Source organism: Balaenoptera physalus (genome assembly GCF_965194825.1).
Source record: "Balaenoptera physalus genome assembly, chromosome: 20".
Classification (NCBI taxonomy): domain Eukaryota; kingdom Metazoa; phylum Chordata; class Mammalia; order Artiodactyla; family Balaenopteridae; genus Balaenoptera; species Balaenoptera physalus.
The window spans coordinates 26,752,117-26,773,955 of record NC_138901.1 but is presented as its reverse complement, the minus strand read 5'-3'; the positions used below and the strand labels follow the sequence as shown (position 1 = coordinate 26,773,955).

The following is a 21,839-nucleotide window of genomic DNA, read 5'->3' as shown; positions in this document are numbered from 1 at the left end:
TGTCCTGGTTATTGTAAATAGTGCTGCAATGAACATTGGGGTACATGCGTCATTTTGAATAATGGTTTTCTCAGGGTATATGTCCAATAGTGGGATTGCTGAGTCATATGGTAGTTCTATTTTTAGTTTTTTAAGGAACCTCCATACTGTTCTCCACAGTGGCTGTATCAATTTACATTCCCACCAACAGTGCAAGAGGGTTCCTTTTTCTCCACAACCTCTCATACAGAGTTAAGTAAGCCAGAAAGAGAAAAACAAATACCATATATATGAATGCATATATATGGAATCTAGAAAAATGGTACAGATGAACCTATTTGCAGGGCAGGAATAGAGACGTATACGTAGAGAATGGACATGTGGACACGGCGGGTAAGGGAAGTGTGGCACGAACTGGGAGATTAGGATTGACATATATACACTACCATGCGTAAAATAGATGGCTAGTGGGAACATGCTATAAAGCACAGGAAGCAGAGAATGTGGGGAGAGGCGTGTGCAGGCTTCTCCTCCAGTCTACCGGGCCCTCTGGTGAGCTGGGGGCCTGGGGACAGGCTGGGGGCTGTGTCCCGCGGAGCCCCAGAGCCCTCGCCGCGGCTGCATGCTGGCCGGACCCAGGCCTGGAAGCAGCGCGAACCTCTCCTGCTCCGTGACCTGAGGGTGGTAGTCTCTGCGGGTCCCTCGGTCCACAGAGGCCTCAGCACCTGGTGTATGCGGACACTGCCATTCAGAGGAAACTCCTCAGAGGCCGTCAGCAAGGGTTGAGGAAGAAGTGGCAGGAGGAGGACCGAGTGAGCCCTCAGCGAGTGCAAACTGTTCCCGCAGTCAGGCATGAAATGAGAAAAATGAAAGAGAGGTGTTCAGTGTGCAGCTTGACTAATTAAGAAGCCGGGAAGAAGACAGGTTCTTGGTGCTCCAGCCAGGCATCAGGGCTGTGCCTCTGAGGTGGGAGAGCCAACTTCAGGACACTGGTCCACAAGAGACCTCCCAGCTCCACGTAATAGCAAACGGCGAAAATCTCTCAGAGATCTCCATCTCAACATCAAGACCCAGCTTCATGCACCGACCAGCAAGCTACAGTGATGGACACCCTATGCCAAACAACTAGCAAGACAGGAACACAGCCCCATCCATTAGCAGAGAGGCTGCCTAAAATCATAATAAGGCCACAGACACCCCAAAATACACCACCAGACGTGGACGTGCCCACCAGAAAGACAAGATCCAGCCTCATCCACCAGAACTCAGGCACTAGTTCCCTCCACCAGGAAGCCTACACAACCCACTGAACCAACCTTAGCCACTAGGGGCAGATACCAAAAACAACGGGAACTACGAACCTGCAGCCTGTGAAAATAAATAGCAGAATAACTGAGGCAGAAAAGGATAAGTGACCTGGAAGATAAAATGGTGGAAATAACTACTGCAGAGCAGGATAAAGAAAAAAGAAATGAAAAGAACTGAGGACAGTCTCAGAGACCTCTGGGACAACATTAAACGCACCAATATTCGAATTATAGGGGTCCCAGAAGAAGAAGAGATAAAGAAAGGGACTGAGAAAATATTTGAAGAGATTATAGTTGAAAACTTCCCTAATATGGGAAAGGAAATAGTTAATCATTCCTGGAAGCACAGAGAGTCCCAAACAGGATAAACCCAAGGAGAAACACGCCAAGACACATATTAATCAAACTATCAAAAATTAAATTTAAGGAAAACATATTAAAAGCAGCAAGGGAAAAACAACAAATAACACACAAGGGAATCCCCATAAGGTTAACATCTGATCTTTCAGCAGAAACTCTGCAAGCCAGAAGGGAGTGGCAGGATATACTTAAAGTGATGAAGGAGAAAAACCTACAACCAAGATTACTCTACCCAGCAAGGATCTCATTCAGATGTGATAGAGAAATTAAAACCTTTACAGACAAGCAAAAGCTGAGAGCATTCAGCACCACCAAACCAGTTTTCCAACAAATGCTAAAGGAACTTCTCTAGGCAAGAAACACAAGAGAAGGAAAACACCTACAATAACAAACCCAAAACATTTAAGAAAATGGGAAAAGGAACATACATATCAATAATTACCTTGAATGTAAATGGATTAAATGCTCCCACCAAAAGACACAGACTGGCTGAATGGATACAAAAACAAGACCCATATATATGCTGTCTACAAGAGACCCACTTCAGACCTAGAGACACATACAGACTGAAAGTGAGGGGATGGAAAAAGATATTCCATGCTAATGGAAATCAAAAGAAAGCTGGAATAGCAATTCTCATATCTGACAAAATAGACTTTAAAATAAAGACTATTACAAGAGAAAAAGAAGGACACTATATAATGATCAAGGGATCGATCCAAGAGGAAGATATAACAATTGTAAATATTTATGCACCCAACATAGGAGCACCTCAATACATAAGGCAAATACTAACAGCCATAAAAGGGGAAATCGACAGCAACACAATCATAGTAGGGGACTTTAACACCCCACTTTCACCAATGGACAGATCATCCAAAATGAAAATAAATAAGGAAACACAAGCTTTAAATGATACATTAAACAAGATGGACTTAATTGATATTTATAGGACATTCCACCCAAAAACAACAGAATACACATTTTTCTCAAGTGCTCATGGAACATTCTCCAGGATAGATCATATCTTGGGTCACAAATCAAGCCTTGGTAAATTTAAGAAAATTAAAATCGTATCAAGTATCTTTTCCAACCACAATGCTATGAGACTAGATATCAAGTACAGGAAAAGATGTGTAAAAAATACAAACACATGGAGGCTACACAATACACTACTTAATAACGAAGTGATCAATGAAGAAATCAAAGGGGAAATCAAAAAATACCTAGAAACAAATGACAATGGAGATACGACGACCCAAAACCTATGGGATGCAGCAAAAGCAGTGCTAAGAGGGAAGTTTATAGCAATAGAAGCCTACCTCAAGAAACAGGAAACATCTCGAATAAACAACCTAACCTTGCATCTAAAGCAATTAGAGAAAGAAGAACAAAAAAACCCCAAAGCTAGCAGAAGGAAAGAAATCATAAAGATCAGGTCAGAAATAAGTGAAAAAGAAATGAAGGAAACAATAGCAAAATTCAATGAAAGTAAAAGCTGGTTCTTTGAGAAGATAAACAAAATTGATAAACCATTACCCAGACTCATCAAGAGAAAAAGGGAGAAGGCTCAAATCAATAGAATTAGAAATGAAAAAGGAGAAGTAACCACTGACACTGCAGAAATACAAAAGATCATGAGAGATTACTACAAGCAACTCTTTGCCAATAAAATGGACAACCTGGAAGAAATGGACAGATTCTTAGAAATGCACAAACTGCCGAGACTGAACCAGGAAGAAATAGAAAATATGAACAGACCAATCACAAGCACTGAAATTGAAACTGTGATTAAAAACCTTCCAACAAACAAAAGCCCAGGACCAGATGGCTTCACAGGGGAATTCTACCAAACATTTAGAGAAGAGCTAACACCTATCCTTCTCAAACTCTTCCAAAATATTGCAGAGGGAAAAACACTCCCAAACTCATTCTACGAGGCAACCATCACCCTGATACCAAAACCAGACAAAGATGTCACAAAGAAAGAAAACTACAGGCCAATATCACTGATGAACATAGATGAAAAAATCCTCAACAAAATACTAGCAAACAGAATCCAACAGCACATTAAAAGGATCATACACCATGATCAAGTGGGGTTTATCCCAAGAATGCAAGGATTCTTCAATATACACAAATCAATCAATGTGATACACCATATTAACAAATTGAAGGAGAAAAACCATATGATCATCTCAATAGATGCAGAGAAAGCTTTCGACAAAATTCAACACCCATTTATGATAAAAGCCCTGCAGAAAGTAGGCATAGAGGGAACTTTCCTCAACATAATAAAGGCCATATATGACAAACCCACAGCCAACATTGTCCTCAATGGTGAAAAACTGAAACCATTTCCACTAAGATCAGGAACAAGACAAGGTTGCCCACTCTCACCACTATTATTCAACATAGTTTTGGAAGTGTTAGCCAGAGCAATCAGAGAACAAAAAGAAATAAAAGGAATCCAAATCAGAAAAGAAGAAGTAAAGCTGTCACTGTTTGCAGATGACATGATACTATACATAGAGAATCCTAAAGGTGCTACCAGAAAACTCCTAGAGCTAATCAATGAATTTGGTAAAGTAGCAGGATACAAAATTAATGCACAGAAATCTCTTGCATTTCTATACACTAAGGATGAAAAATCTGAAAGTGAAATTAAGAAAACACTCCCGTTTACCATTGCAACAAAAAGAATAAAATATCTAGGAACAAACCTACCTAAGGAGACAAAAGACCTGTGTGCAGAAAATTATAAGACAGTGATGAAAGAAATTAAAGATGATACAAATAGATGGAGAGATATACCATGTTCCTGGATTGGAAGAATCAACATTGTGAAAATGACTCTACTACCCAAAGCAATCTACAGATTCAATGCAATCCCTATCAAACTACCACTGGCATTTTTCACAGAACTAGAAAAAAAAATTTCACAATTTGTACGGAAACACAAAAGACCCAGAATAGCCAAAGCAATCTTGAGAACGAAGAATGGAGCTGGGGGAATCAAGCTTCCTGACTTCAGACTATATTACAAAGCTACAGTAATCAAGACAGTTTGGTACTGGCACAAAAACAGAAATATAGATCAATGGAACAGGATAGAAAGCCCAGAGATAAACCCACGCACATATGGTCACCTTATCTTTGATAAAGGAGGCAAGCATATACAGTGGAGAAAAGACTGCCTCTTCAATAAGTGGTGCTGGGAAAATTGGACAGGTACATGTAAAAGTATGAAATTAGAACACTCCCTGACACCATGCACAAAAATAAACTCAAAATGGATTAAAGACCTAAGTGTAAGGGCAGACGCTATCAAACTCTTAGAGGAAAACATAGGCAGAACACTCTATGACATACATCACAGCAAGATTCTTTTTGACCCAGCTCCCAGAGAAATGGAAATAAGAACACAAATAAACAAATGGGACCTAATGAAACCTAAAAGCTTTTGCACAGCAAAGGAAACCATAAACAAGACCAAAAGGCAACCGTCAGAATGGGAGAAAATATTTGCAAATGAAGCAACTGACAAAGGATTAATCTCCAAGATTTACAAGCAGCTCATGCAGCTCAATAACAAAAAAACGAACAACCCAATCCAAAAATGGGCAGAAGACCTAAATAGACATTTCTCCAAAGAAGATATACAGATTGCCAACAGACACATGAAAGAATGCTCAGCATCATTAATCATTAGAGAAATGCAAATCAAAACTACAATGAGATATCATCTCCCACCGGTCAGAATGGCCATCATCAAAAAATCTAGAAACAATAAATGGTGGAGAGGGTGTGGAGGAAAGGGAACACTCTTGCACTGTTGGTGGGAATGTAACTTGATACAGCCACTATGGAGAACAGTATGGAGGTTCCTTAAAAAACTACAAATAGAACTACCATACGACCCAGCAATCCCACTACTGGGCATATACCCTGAGAAAACCATAGTTCAAAAAGATTCATGTACCAAAATGTTCATTGCAGCTCTATTTACAATAGCCAGGAGATGGAAGCAACCTAAATGTCCATCGACAGATGAATGGATAAAGAAGATGTGGCACATATATACAATGGAATATTACTCAGCCATAAAAAGAAATGAAATGGAGGTATTTGTAATGAGGTGGATGGAGTTAGAGTCTGTCATACAGAGTGAAGTAAGTCAGAAAGAGAAAAACAAATACAGTATGCTAACACATATATACGGAATCTAAGGAAAAAAAAAAAAAAAAAAGAAGGCCATGAAGAACCTAGTGGCAAGACGGGAATAAAGACACAGACCTACTAGAGAATGGACTTGAGGATATGGGGAGGGGGTGGGGTGAGATGTGACAGGGTGAGAGAGTGTCATGGACATATATACACTAACAAATGTAAAATAGATAGGTAGTGGGAAGCAGCCGCATAGCACAGGGAGATCAGCTCGGTGCTTTGTGACCACCTAGAGGGGTGGGATGGGGAGGGTGGGAGGGAGGGAGATGCAAGAGGGAAGAGATATGGGAACATATTGTATATGTATAACTGATTCACTTTGTTATAAAGCAGAAGCTAACACACCATTGTAAGGCAGTTATAATTCAATAAAGATGTTAAAAAAAAATTAAATTTAACCCTTAAAATAAAAAATAATAATAATAATAAGTACACAAATCTCCTTACATCTATTGTCTCATGTGTACAAGATGGGATTTGTCATTTTCCCACATTTACTGATGAGGCTAGTATATGTTTATTAGCATGTGCACATTTAGATACCTATTAACTTGCACGAATGACAGAGCTGGAAATCTAGAAATTTCTCTTCCAAAATTCATGTCCACTGTGATAGATACACTGACAGCCAACCTTACTGGGCTGTTGAAAGGATTATGTGAGATAACTAGTTTAAAGCACTTATCACTGTGCCTGATATATAAATTCCATTAGTAAATGACAGCCACCATTATATAATTTAATTTTACTCTTCTCTCAGTATTTCATAGTTACCAGCATACTGTCTTTTCATGGCTATTAATAAGCATTAATTAAATGGATAAATTAAAAATTAATAATCTAGCATTAATGTATGGTGATACATTTTTAACCTTGTACTTTTCCTTTTTTATGTAATGTTCTTACTATAAACATTAAAGCTCCTTTTTGTATATGAAAAAAAAAAAAAAAAAAGCACAGTAAGCTCAACTCGGTGCTCTGCGATGACCTAGATGGCTGGGATGGGGGTTGTAGGAGGGAGGTCCAAGAGGAAGGGGATATATATATACATATAGCTGATTCACTTCATTGTACAACAGAAACTAACACAACATTGTAAAGCAATTATACTCCAATAAATAAATAAATAGGTTTACCAAGTTGGCAAAAAAAAGTTAGAGGAAAGCACACACACATACTCTCCCCTTCCACCGTAAAAACATAGAAATGTTAGATGTAATATTTTAAATATATAAAAATACATAGTTATGAGATAAACAAATTAATTGCCTTGTATTCATACAGTAGAATAGTATTTAGCAATAAAAATAATAAATCACTGAGACAAGTATCAATATGGATGAATCTCAAAATCTTTACTTTGAACAAAAGAAGCCAGATACAAAATAGTACATGTTTTGCATTTACACCAAGTTCAAACACAGACAAAACTAATCTATGATGATAAAAGTCAGGTTAACGCTTAGAGGAAATGATACTGCCTAGAAAGGACTTTCTGGGGTGAGAAAAATGTTCTGTCTTGCTCTCAGGGTTGCATCTTAAGAACACTTAAGCTTTCATCTTTTACTGTGTATAAATTATACCTCAATAAAGCATTGTTTATATGAAAAAGCAGAAAGACAAAATACAAAGTGGTGCTCAAAAATAAGAGGAGAAAAAAGGACTGGAAGAACATCAAATTCAAGATGATAACTGCCTGTAGAAAGAGAAGGAATGGGTCTGCCTGGGGGTGAAAAGAAGCTCACCTTTATCTATAATACTCTATCTTCTATAAAAAGCAAATTGGATTTAATATTTTTAAATTCTGGACTATTAGGCTATGCTATTGTTAAATTATCCTATCTACTTTTTTGTTGTTTTGTTGTGTTTTTATTTTAAGTAGGAGAAATACGTGTGAAGGAGAACACAAGGTCATAAAGCAGTAAGCAGAAGCATGTCTTCTGTCACCTATTTCAGCAACCTTTCTGCTCTCAAACCTGGCTCATAGGGGCATTCTTCCTCAAGCATGTGCATTCAAGATTCAGCAGAAACTAACACAACATTGTAAAGCAATTATACTCCAATAAAAATGTTAAAAAAAAAAAGAACACATGGTGTTATGGGGATGGATGGTGGTAATGGCTACACAACAATGTGAAAGCATTTAATACCGCTGAACTGTACACTTAAAAATGGTAAATTTTATATTATGTTTAACACAATTTAAAAAAGGAAGAAAAGAACATACGGTAGACCTAGGTTTTTAATTTAGTGTGAACCCAATCAGGAACTAGAATACAGCCTAGAATATAGTCCTATACATATAATATATCCTTAGCAAATACTTAGTAGTAATTTGATAATTATTAGCATCATGATTTACATTAGTAGATACAGGAAAAATTTTTATTCTGTATGTGACTTGCTTTTCGTATGATGGTATACAATTACTTTTGTTTACTTCTCACCAACCATCTCGTACCTTGCAATTTGGAGTTTTAGTCCTCGGCATTAAAATGTTTTTGGTATTTCTTCCTGTTCCAGGACAAAAATCAGAAAAATAAAAGGTATTTGTTTAATAAATTGCTGTACTTAAAAAAAAAAAAAAGCCGCTTTTCAGTGAAAACACGTGTGTTAACTGCTGTTATGCCTTGTAGTGTTTGCATTTTTTACTCAGTTTGGGATGTTAATGGACTCCCTTTATTCACTCAGATCGGAAGATGAGCCACAGCTCCTCCTCTGAATGATGTTTTATGTCTTGGTTTCCTCATCTATAAAATGAATTGTTTGAACAAATTGATCTATAAGTTCCTTTCATTCATTCATTCATTCAGGCAGTTGATCAGCTATTTTTTGAGTTTTCACTGCTTGCCAACCTCTGACCCTATGTCCCTTTCAGGTCTGATGGTCCATGGACAAATTCATTCCATATTTATTGAGCATTTCCTGAAAGAGAAGCTCTGTGCCAGGTGCTGGCCAAGAAAGATGAGCGAGGAGCTGAGGGCACTACTGACCCATGGGCGCGGCCTGTGTGAACTGGACAGGAACTCATCAAGTCCAGCCCTATCTTTGCACAGGTGAGGGAATAGACACCCCACCAAGGGATATGACTAATTGTTGCTGAAATATCGGCTTCCCTGTGCACCAGTGTCGAACAAAAATATGGAGACAGGGATTTTGGAGGAAGAGAGAGATGGCTTTATTTTTCTGCCTGGCAGAAGGGAAGACACAGCAGGCTAGTGCCTCAAGAACTGTGCCCCCCCCCCACACCCCGCTTGGGAATCAGGGAAGATTTTATATGTGGGGCTCGCAGTCCGGGGTATGAGATAAGGGTCAAAGTAGTAAAGGTCTTGCATTCTTCCTTTCCTTTGCATTATTTCAAAACAGTCACAGCTGGCGCCAGGCCGCCCGGTAATCGGGGTCCAGCAGTCTGGTAATTGTGTCCGTTTGCCTCTGGTTTATTGGCTGGTGACCTTTTTTCTGGAATGCAAAAACCACAGGGGTGATTTGTTACAAGGGGCGTATAGAATGTAAGCTCTGGGACGAAATAGGGTTAGGAAGTGAGAGGCACGGGATGTAACTCACAGAGTTAGGGGTGATAGGTGCTGAATGTAAATCACATAGTGTCAGGGAGTGAGGTTAGCTTTGTAAAGTACAAATCTAGTTACTACAAATTAGTGACAGTTAAAGTAAAACAAGGAGTGATTAACTCTTTCAGGCCAGGTTATGTTTCTTCTCTAGCCTGTTTGCTGTTCCCTTTGTTTTCCTTGTTCTCAAGGAGAAGAAGAAAGAAAACTCTCACTTCTATTTACATTGCAACATAACCCAAAGTCAGGTGCCTGGTTAGAGACAAAGCCAAGAAAAAAACCTGATCTAACTAACTCCAGACCATCGCTGTGGCTATTTCCATTCTAGCATCTCACCAAGAGCCTTTAGGGTTCTTTCAGTGTAAGCCTGCCGTTTTGATGTGATTTCTAGGTGACTCTCTCCTTTCCCCTGGCTTGCTGTATTGGACCAAGTCATCTTGAAACTACAAGTTCAAGACCTGTCTCTTTGATAAAGTAAACCCAAGGAATTGTGTCTGTTTTTTCCCTAATCTCACCAGCATCTACAATACCAGACATATACAGGCATTCAATAAACATTAGTTGTACAAATGAATGAATGATCAATTTGACTCCAAAAAGCTTCTTCTATGGCAGCTATTCAAGTAAAGAAAAAAGGATGTAACATAATAGAATGGATTAGAGTATATCATGAGCAAGTAATATTTCTCACAACTTTTATGAGTCATGATATAAAATGTGTTTCTTATTATAGGGGTCTCAGTCAAAGAAGTTTGAATGTCCTCTGCTAGAAAATGGAGATGCTTTAATCAGAAACAGGAAATATGGGAAGATGGAGAAGTTTGGGGTTGAGATGGTGAATTGAAATGAAAACTTGTTGCTTCTGAAGTGCAGATGAAGACACTTAGCAGCCAATTGAAATTGAGGTTGTAACAACAAAGACATGTGAGGCAAGCTTACCCCAATGAGGGTGATGACATTTCAAGAGAACAATAGAATAACTATCAAGGGCAGTGCATATGTAAATGCAAAGTTGATTTCACACTTGATAATGGTTATAGGAGCCAGAGGAGGAAGGCACAGCTTCAACTAGGGTAGAGAGGGAAGCTTAAAGGACAGGTAGCATGTGAAACAGGTGAGAAAAGCAAGAGCAAGCCAGGCAGGACAAAGAGAAGATGGCCAGAGGCAAGAAAACATACAGAGTTAGTGAGGAAACCACCTTGGCTTGAGCAGACAATTCAGAATATAATCCTGGGAAAAGATTATCTTTCATAAAATTTCTGGTGGATTTGGATGTTTGTGGGCCTGGTGTTGTGGCAAGAGCACTGGAAAGAATTAGAAAACTCAATCCTTCATTCAAAAAATCAATTGAGCAGCTCCTGTTGAGTTCCAGGCTCTGTACTAGGCCACTGGTGCCACTGAAGCCTGAACAAGGCCACTGTGACTACACATTACAATTATTTGGGGAGTGCATTAGCTCAGGCCACATAACAATGCACCACAGACTTCTGGTGGCTTATACAACAGGAGGTTATTTTATCACAATTCTGGAGGCTAAAAGTGTGAGATGAAGGGTTGGTTTTTTCTGAGGCCTGTCTCCTTGGCTTATAGATGGCCTTCTTCTTCTGGTGTCTTCACATGGCCTACCTTATGTGGTTGTCCATGTCTTAAACTCATCTTATAGGAACCCTAGTCTTATTGGATTAGGGTCCATCCATAAGACCTCATTTTCACTTAATTACTTCTTTAAAGGCCTTCACTCCAAATACAGTCACATTCTGAGGTACAGGGGTTAGAATTTCAACAAACGGATTTTGAAGGGACACAATTCAGTCCATAACAGGGAAAAAATAGCTCTGAAAAAAACAGCAATGCTGGGGCCCCACCATAAACTTGATTTCATTGGTCTGAGTGGGGCCTGGCACTGGTACCTTTTTAAAGCTCCCAGGTGATTCTAAGGTGTGTCCAGCATTAAGAAGCACTAAGTAGGCCCTCAGTGGAGATTCTAGCCCCAGTTCAACTAAAAGAATGTGGACCATAGTTTTCCTAGCTATAAAATGAACCAGCTGGACAAAATAATTTTAAAGTTCCTTTTCAAGATACATGCACCCCAATGTTCATAGCAGTGCTATTTACAATAGCCAAGACATGAGAAATAGAATATTTCCTGCCATATCAGTAAACAAGGATATCACAGTCATCAGCAATTGCAGCCCTCCAACATGAGCTGGTGAACCCTGAGGAAACTCAGGAAAGAAAAGAATACCTGACATCTAGCAGCCATCAGACTGCAGACACTTCCCATTGTGAGCCCTGAGGAAACTCAGGATGTGAAAACACAGGATACTGGTCCCAGGTAGCTGAGGTGCATATCAAAGGAATGATTTCAGTGAGCCCAGAATCTTGCATCTTCCCATACATAGAAAAGCGTTAACTTCCTTAACTTGAGATATCTGGTTTTCTTTAATTAATAATCTTTTGATGTTCCTGACTACCTGCCTTTTGTTACAAAACTCCTATATATCCTAGCTCCCCCCTCACCTCTTCAGAGCAGTTTCTCAGAGCTATGTGAAACACTGTCTCCTGGGCTGCAGTCCTCATTTTGCCCCAAATAAAACTTAACTTGCAACTCTTACATTATGCATTTTTTTAACACATGGAAATACCCATATATATGTATGTATATATACAGATATATACAGATATATTGGAATATTGCTCAGCCATAAAAAAGAATGAAATATTGCCATTTACAGCAACATGGATGGACCTAGAGAATGTTATTCTTAATGAAATAAGTCAGAGAAAGACAGACACTATATGATATCACTTATATGTGGAATCTAAAAAAAAAAAAAAAAAAATCTATATACAAAACTCATAGATATAGAAAACAAACTTATGGTTACCAAAGGGGAGATGGAGGAGGGAGGGACAAACTAGGACTATGGGATTAACAGATAAAGACTACTATGCATAAAATAAATAAACAACAAGGATTTATTGTATAGCACAGGGAATTATATTCAATATCTTGTAATAATCTATAATGGAATATAATCAGAAAAAATAACTGAATCACTATGCTGATACTAACCTGAGACTATACCTGACACTAACACAATATTGTAAATCAACGATACTTCAGTAAAAATAAATAAATAAAGTCCCTTTTTAGCATTGAAATTTCATGGCACAGAGGAAAGAAAATAGTCCATAGTCTAATTCTTCATTTCATCCTAGACACTGCCACCTTTTACAGCTTCTGATAAGTGACACATCTGAGGTTTAAGAATAAATGCAAAGAAACAGAGGAAAATTACAAAAGGATCAACTTCTGGCCAATCAGGTGTTCCCCAGTAATACAGTTGGGCAAGATGCTCATGGTGTTCTGCCCAAATGCTTTTACATCTAAAAGCAATTGGAAAACATCAAGGGGTCCTGTCATTAGCATCTCCACGCAGTTGCAATGAGGCTCCTCTGAGAGCAAATTTGCACAGAGCGTCATATGCTAACTAAAATGGAATTCTGTATGGGCTTTTCACTTGTGGATTAGTTAAATGCAATTAGCATCTGGGGCAGAAGGGGTACTGTGGGAAAGAGGCTGAGCTGTTTACTTTTTTGAGTGGAATGGAACAGTTAGGTTTTGGCTAGAGTGCTTAAGCGAGCTGACTGCAATCTCCTTGGGTGCTCTGTCACAGTGAGATGAAATCCACAAAACAGGCTGGGGGAATCCAAAATGCCAGGCCTCAAGACAGATTGTCTGGGTTCTTGAGCTTACGTCGTCCTGCCTTCTACTTCTTATATTGCTCACCACCCTTAGAAGCACACGTTTTGCCGAAAGCCTTACTTTCGGTTTCAAGGTTCGTAGGATTCGCTGGCAAAATAACCACTCTACACTCAGTTAAACAAGAATTTAGAGAGAGTTTATCGAATTAACAAAGATTACAGTATACTAATTAAGAAAAGAATAGTATAACTAAGAAAGAATAGTAAAGACAGAGGTTTATACATCACTGAATTGGGGAAGCACCTACATCCAGATCCAAGCAGCGCTGGGAAGTCCCTTGAACAGCAATCTGGAGTCCCAGTTGGGAAGGTCCGGGGCGGTGTGTCCACCCCACGGGTGAGACTTCAGTTTGCCACACGAAGGAGCCCAGCTTTTAGCACCAGGCCGCAGGCTGATAACAATCAGCCTATGTTCAAGTTTGCAGCTCTGGTTATTGTCATAAATGCCTTGGTCTTAATCCGTAAGCCTTGGAATGTTCTTGATCCCCGAGGGCTGACCAGACCCTCAAGGAGCAAGAAGTCCCATGACTTACTCTCTATCTTATCTAGTGGTTTATGATGTGTGCTAGTGCCCTGCTGGCCTGGGTGTAGCTCAGCAGTTTGTCATGCAGCCAACTTTAGCGTCATTGTCTGGTCAGAGAGAGGCCTAGTGCTGCCTCTGAAGCCTGAACAAGACTACTTTACTAGCTTCCCCAACAGCATAATATAATAAAAGCAGATTCAGGAATTCTCTGGCGGTCCAGTGTTTAGGATGCCACGCAGGGGGTGAGGGTTTGACCCCTGGTGGGGAACAAAGATCCCGCATGCCGCGCGGCCAAAAAAGAAAAAAGATTAATAGTAATAATAATAAAAGCAGATTAATACATGGCATATTCATTTGTAGCCAACTGGTAATTTGAGACATTAAATGTTTCTAGAAATCACCTACAAACAACTTTTTTTTAAAAGGGGCTGGGGGTAGGTCCCAAGGTGCTAAGTACAGTGGACAGTGGGCCAAGTGAGACAAATCACTGGAGGGCATGTATGAACTGGGAGAATTGATTTTTCAAGATAAAGAGGCCTGGAAATGAGAGACAAGAGTTGGTGGAAGATGAAACAAGTTAGAGAGGGTATAGTGGTTGAGGGTTCCCAGTTAATGAGAGGAAAATGAAGGAAAGGAAGAAAAATATGAGAGGATCCCCCTGGAGTTTGGGTGTATCTGTAAATGGGTGAACTGATGTGCTCTTTCTTGACTGACATTAGAAATTGAGAATCCCACTGATGTCACACACAACACAAGACATGGGACAGACAGCAGCAGGGGTTCCAGGCAGGAAATGGCAGAGAATGTCCCCTGGTCCCTTGCAGATTGCACTTGACATGGTGGAGGCCCTGAAGGTCCCCTGTGCCCAGTGGAAAAGAGGGGAGAGGGTCACAGAAGCTGAGAGTCTTGGTTAGCACGCTTGACCAGGGATTTGTATGGCAGGAAACAAGGTGACCCTGGGGTGGAAGGCTTGAAGGGCAGTCTGTCCCAGACGCAGGGGATCCTCAATTCCAGCCAGAAATAAGCCTAAAGTTCCCCCTAAAAAGACTGGTAGGTATCAGACAGGGTCCAGTCAGGAGACACAAACCATACCAGTTATTTGTAAAAGAGAAAATTTACTATAAAAACTGTTTACTAGGTAATTGGAAATGACAAAAAGGAATTCTAAGGTATCATGGAAGTAGCAACTGCAGAAAGAGCCACAACCCCTCATGACTGAGAGAAGAGGAAAGAGATTGGGCAACTGGGCTGGGTTCAACCACAACATTCTGACTAACAAATCTTCCCACCTATGAACTGGATGCCCTGTCGTTCACCTGTAAAATTATTCTCACCCTCTTAGGACCCACAATTAATCTCTCTGTCTCTGTCTCTTGGTCTCTGTGCATCTCTCTGTCTCTGTCTCTGTCTCTCTCTGTCTCTGACTTCCTTTGCATCTACACTTAAATGCACTCAGGCCTACTTAATCTTTAAAAATCCTCCCTTCTACAATTCTCCTCTATAGATTCCCTTTCCTCTCTCCTCTGGACTTCCTCAAGCCTCTTAAAAGAGTTGTCTATGGTTCTCACCTCCCATTAAATCCTCAACACATTCAATATTCCTACCATTCATCTAACATGGCTCTTGCAAAGTCTCTTCTCAGGGGAAACCTTTCATCCTTTCAATGATCTTAGCATATTGTACCCTTCACAGAGCTACATTTATTGCCTGGTTTTCTCCACTAGACTATACGCCTCCTGAAGGCAGGGGCTTTCTATCTTGTTCACATCAGAATCTTTAGCACATAGCATAGTGCATGACCCATAGTGAATGGTCAATTATTGACTGTTGAAAGAAATGTTTAGAGTGATTTCTTTAAATCATGAATCTCATCACTTGGTGAAAAGCCATTATAATTTAAATTATTCCCTTGAAGTTTTATGCTCATTTACATTCTCATCATTGTGTATATCTAATTAATTTTAATATATCACCATATTTTGCCATTTTTCATGCTAGTGTTGAATGTCTTAGATCTTAGCCCTGAATGATTTCACTAAGAGTAAGTTTAATAAAAGCAATCTGCAAATTGGTAAGGACCACTTGTATGAAACTCTATATTTGGTCACTAATTGTGTCTTAAATTGATATAGCTACTGCATTCAAATAAAGAGTTCTCAACTCCCTGACTTTTCAGGAACTTCAATTAAACCTGTTTGCCAGCTGGTTCCCTTGAGAAGCCTCAGGAACTGAGCAGAGAAGAGAGTCTGTGTAATTAATGCAGAGGTGTCATTCTAAGTCAAGGCAGAGGCCAAGGACCAGATCTTAAAAGGTAGCAAACATTTTTCCTTTTTTTTGCACGTATAATTGACCTAAAACATTGTTAGTTGCATGTGCACAAAATAGTGATTCGATATTTCTATGCAAAATGATCACCACGATAAGTTACCATCTGTCACCATACAAAAATATCACATTATTATTGACTATATTCCTGATGCTGTACATTTCAGCCCCATGACTCATTTATTTTGTAACTGTAAGTTTGTGCCTTTTAATCTCCCTTACCTATTTCACTCATCCCCCACACACACCTTCCCCTCTGGCAACCACGGGTTTGATCTCTGCATCTATGACTCTGTTTTGTTATGTTTATTAATTTGTTTTGTTTTGTTTTAGATTCCACATATAAAAGAAAACATACTGTATTTGTCTTTCTCTGTCTGACTTTCTCTCTTTGACAAATGGCAAGATTTCATTCTTTTTATGGCTGAGTAACATATCATACCTTCTTTATCCATTCATGAATCAATGGACACTTAGATTGCTTCTACCTCTTGGCTATTGTGAATAATGCTGCAATGAACACAGGAATGCATATATCAATTGGAATTAGTGTTTTTGTTTTCTTCAGAAGAATACCCAGAAGTGGAATTGCTGGATCATATGGTAGTTCTATTTTTAAATTTGTGAGGAACCTCCATAATGTTTTCCATGGTGGCTGCACCAATTTACATTCCCACCAAACCTGCATGAAGGTTCCCTTTTCTCTGTACCCCCACCAACACTTGTTTTTGTTCGTTTGGTTGGTTGGTTTCTTTTGCCACACCGCTAGGCTTGCAGGATCTTAATTCCCCAACCAGGAATTGAACCCGGGCCATTGATAGTAAAAGCATGGAGTCCTAACCACTGGACCACCAGGGAATTCCCAACACTTGTTATTTCTTGTCTCTTTGATAATAGCCATTCTGACAGGTGTGAGGTGATATCTCATTGTGGTTATGATTTGCATTTCCCTGATGATTAATGATGTAGGGCATCTTTTTATGTGTCTGTTAGCCATCTGTATGTCTTCTTTGTAAAAAAAATCTATTCAGGTTCTCTGCCCATTTTTTAATCGAGTTTATTTTTTTGATATTGATTGTAGGAGTTCTTTGTACATTTTGGATATTAACCCCTTGTCAGATGTATCGTTTGCAAATATCTTCTCCTATTTAGTAGGTGGCCTTTTTGTTTCCTTGATAGTTTTTTTTTTGCCATGCAAATACTCTTTAGTTTGATGTAGTCCAGTTTTATTGAGATATAACTGACATACAGCACTGTACAAGTTTAAGATATACAGCATAATGATTTGTCGTACATATATCATGAATAATAACCACAATAATTTAGAAAACACCCATCATTTCATATAGAAACTACATTAAAGAAATAGAAAAAATTTTTTCGTGCTGATGAGAACCTTAGGATTTACTCTCAACAGCTTTCATTTATAACACACAGCAGTGTTAATTATATTTAGCATGCTGTACATTACATCACTATTACTTATTTACCTTATAACTGGAAGTTTGACATTTTGACTACCCTCATCCAATCTCCACTCCCCACATCCCCCGCCTCTGGTAAACACAGATCTAATCTCTTTTTCTGGAGTTTGTTTGTTTTGTTTGTTTGTTTGCTTGTTTTTGAAGTATAATTTACCTATAACACTTTATTAGTTCCTGGTACAACACATAATGTTTTGGTGTTTCTATACATTTATTTCAAAATGATCACCATGATAAGTCAAGTGACCATCTGTCACCATACAAAGCTATTACATAATTATTGGCTATATTCCCCACACTGTACATTTCATACCCATAACTGGTTTATTCTGTAACTGAAAGCTTGTACCTCTTAATCTCCCTCACCTGTTTCTCTCCTTCCCATACTCTTCTCCCCTCTGGCAACCACCTGTTTGCTCCTGTATCTGTAAATGTTTCTGCTTTGTTATGTTTGTTCATTTGTTTGGTTTTTTAACATCCAACATATAAGTGAAATCATACTTATTTGTCTTTGTCTAACTTATTTCACTTAGCATAATACCCTCTGGGTTCATCCATGTTGTCACAAATGACAAGATGTCTTTCTTTTTTATGGCTGAGTAATATTCTGTTATATAAACATATCATATGATCTTTATCCATTTATCTATTTCTGGGCACTGAGTTTGCTTCCATACCATGGCTATTGTAAATAATGCTGCAATGAACATACTAGTGCATATATCTTTTTGAGATAGTGATTTCATTTTGTTCAGATAAATACCCAAGCATGGATTACTGGATCATATGGTAGTTCTCTCTTTTAATTTTTCAAGGAATCTCCGTACTGTTTTCCATAATGGCTGAACCAATTTACATTCCCACCAACAGTGCACAAGGGTTTCCTTTTCTCCACTTCCTCACCAACACTCATTATTTGTTGTCTTTTGATAATAGCCATTCTGAATAGTGTAAGACAATATCTCTTTGTGGTTTTGATTGGCATTTCCCTGATTATTCATAAGGATGTTGAGCATCTATTCATGTATCTGTTGGCCATTGGTATGTCTTCTTTGGAAAAAAGTCTATTCAGGTTCTCTGCCCATTTTTTTTCTTGCATAGAGTATTTTATTTTATTTTTAATTAATTTTTATTGGAGTACAGTTGCTTTACAATGTTGTGTTAGTTTCTACTGTACAGCAAAGAGAATCAGCTATATGTATACATATATCCCCTCTTTTTTTTGATTTCTGTCCCATTTAGGTCACCACAGAGCATTGAGTAGAGTTCCCTGAGCTATACAGTAAGTTCTCATTATTCATCTATTTTATACATAGTATCAATAGTGTATATATGTCAATCCCAATCTCCCAGTTCTTCCCCCCCTCTTCCCCGCTTGGTGTCCATATGCTTGTTCTCTATGTCTACCCATTTTTTAATTGGGTTGTTCATTTTTTTGATGTTGAGTTGTAGGAGTTTTTTTTTTTTAATATTATGGATTTTAACCCATCATCAGATACACCATTTCCAAATATCTTCTCCTATTCAGTAGGTGACATTTTCATTTTGCTGATAGCTTCCTTCACTGTGTGTAACTTTTTATTTTGATGTAGTCCCATTTGTTTATTTCTGCTTTTGTTACCCTTGCCTGAGAAGACATATACAAAAAAAAAGATTACTAAAACTGATGTCAAAGAGCATACTGCCTATGTTTTCTTCTAGGACTTTTATAGCTTCTGGTCTTACATTTAATTCTTTAATCAATTTTGATTTTATTTTTGTATATGATATGGGAAAGTAGTCCATTTTTATTCTTTTGCATGTAAAAGTCCAGTTTTCCCATTATCATTTATTTAAGAGGCTGTCTTTTCCCCATTATGTATATCTTTCCTCCTTTGTCATGGATTAATTGACCATATAAACATGGGTTTATTTCTGGGCTCTTGATTCTGTTCCATTGATCTATGTGTCTATTTTTGCACCATACTACACTATTTTGATTATTGTAACTTTGTAGAATAGTTTGAAGTCAGGGAGTTTGATAGTTTCAGTTTTGTTCTTTCTCAAGATTGCTTGGATATTTGAGGTTTTTTGTGTTCCCACACAAATTTTAGAACTATTTGTTCTAGTTCTGTGAAAAATTCTATTTATTTTATTCTTTTTGCTGCAATTGTAAATGGGATTGTCTTCTTGATTTCTCTTTCTGATAGCTCTTCATTAATGTATAGAAATGCAACAGATTTCTGTATATTAGCTTCATATCCTGCAACTTTACTGAATTCATTTATCTGAAAATATTGAAGCTTTCCTTCTTCCCTTCCAGTTTGGATTCCATTTATTTCTTTTTCTTGTCTGATTGCTGTGGCTAGGAAATCCAAAATCATGGTGAATAAAGGGGGCAAGAATGTGCATCCTTGTCTTGTTCCTGATCTTAGAGGAAATGCTTTCAGCTTTTCCCCACTGACTATGATGTTAGTTGTGGCCTTATCATATATCACTTTTATTATGTTGAGGTATGTTCCCTTTCTACCAGCTTTGTTGAAGCTTTTTATCATAAATGGATGTTGAACTTTGTCAAAAGCTTCTTCTGTATCTATTCAGAAGGTCATACGATTTTTATTCTTCAATTTATTAATGTGTGTATCACATTGATTGATATTGAACCATCCTCCTATACCTGGGATAAATCCCACTTGATTATGATGTATGACCCTTTTCATGTATTGTTGACTTTGGTTTGCTAATAGATTGTTGAGGTCTTTGCATCTATGTTCATCAGTGATATTGGCCTATAATTTTCTTTTTTTGTGATATCTTTGTCTGGTTTTGTATCAGGATAATGCTGGCCTCATAGAATGAGTTCAGGAGCATTCCGTACTCTGTAAATTTTTGGAATAGTTTGAGAAGGTTAGGTATTAACTGTTCTTTAAATGTTTGGTAGAATTCACCTGTGAAGGCATCTGGTCCTGAACTTTTGTTTGTTGGGAGACTTTTTTTTAATTACTGATTCAACTTCATTAATGGTAATTGGTGTTCATATTTTCTATTTCTTTCTGGTTCAGTGTTGGGAGATTGTATGTTTGTAGGAATATTTCTTCTAGGTTGTCCATTTTATTGGTGTATAAATGTTTGTAGGAATGTCTTATGACCCTTTGTATTTATGTGATATTAGTTGTAACTTCTCCTTTTCCATTTCTTAGTTTGGATGGAATATATATATATATATATATATATATATATATATATATATAGTCTAACTGGTATAATGTGTCATTTAAGGCCAGTGTTTCCTTATTGATTTTCTGTCTAGATGATCTGTCCATTAATGGAGGTGGGGTTATAGTCCCCTACTATTATTGTGTCTGTCAATTTCTCCCTTTATGTCTGTTGATATTTGCTTTATGTATTTAGATGCTCCTATGTTGGTTACATATATACTTACAATTATATATTCTTGTTGGAACAGTCCCTTTATCGTTATGTAAGCTCCTTCTTTGTCCCTTTTCATGGTCTTTGTTTTATAGTCTGCTTTTTCCAAAGAAAGACAAACACTGTATGTTGTCGCTTATACATGGAATCTAAAAATTAAAACAAGTGAATGAATATAAGAAAACAGAAACAGACTCACTGATATAGAGAACAAACTAGTGGTTACCAATGAGGAGAGGGAATGGGGAGGGGTGATATACGGGAAGGGGATTAAGAGTTACAAACTACTACTTAAAAAATAAATAACCAGGCTTCCCTGATGGTGCAGTGGGTAAGAATCCACCTGCCAATTCAGGAGACACGGGTTCAAGCCCTGGTCCAGGAAGATCTCATATGCCGCGGAGCAACTAAGCCCATGTGCCACAACTACTGAGCCTGTGCTCTAGAGCCTGTGAGCCACAACTACTGAGGCCGTGTGCCACAACTACTGAAGCCCACATGCCTAGAGCCTGTGTTCTGCAACAAGAGAAGCCACCACAGTGAGAAGCCCGTGTACCACAATGAAAAGTAGCCCCCACTCACCACACCTAGAGAAAGCCCGCGTGCAGCAATGAAGACCCAGTGCAGCCAAAAATAAATAAATAAATAAATTTATAAAAAATTAAAATAAAAATAAATAAATAAATAACCAGTGGAACAGGATAGAAAGTCCAGAGACATACCCACACACCTATGGTCACCTAATCTATGACAAAGGAGGCAAGACTATACAATGGAGAAAAGACAGTCTCTTCAATAAGTGGTGCTGGGAAAACTGGACAGCTACGTGTAAAAGAATGAAATTAGAACACTCCCTAGCACCATACACAAAAATAAACTCAAAATGGATTAA

General features: G+C 38.3%; 1 long non-coding RNA gene across 1 annotated transcript; it reads right to left on the bottom strand.

Annotated features, from left to right (window-relative positions):
• Positions 1-6,809: 6,809 nt before the first annotated feature.
• LOC309650066 lies at positions 6,810-20,735 on the bottom strand. Its single transcript, XR_014257391.1, has 2 exons — positions 13,456-20,735; positions 6,810-9,332 (listed from the first exon to the last, which is right to left on the bottom strand). It is a non-coding gene; the product is annotated as an uncharacterized lncRNA (long non-coding RNA).
• Between the last annotated feature and the right edge of the window lie 1,104 nt (positions 20,736-21,839).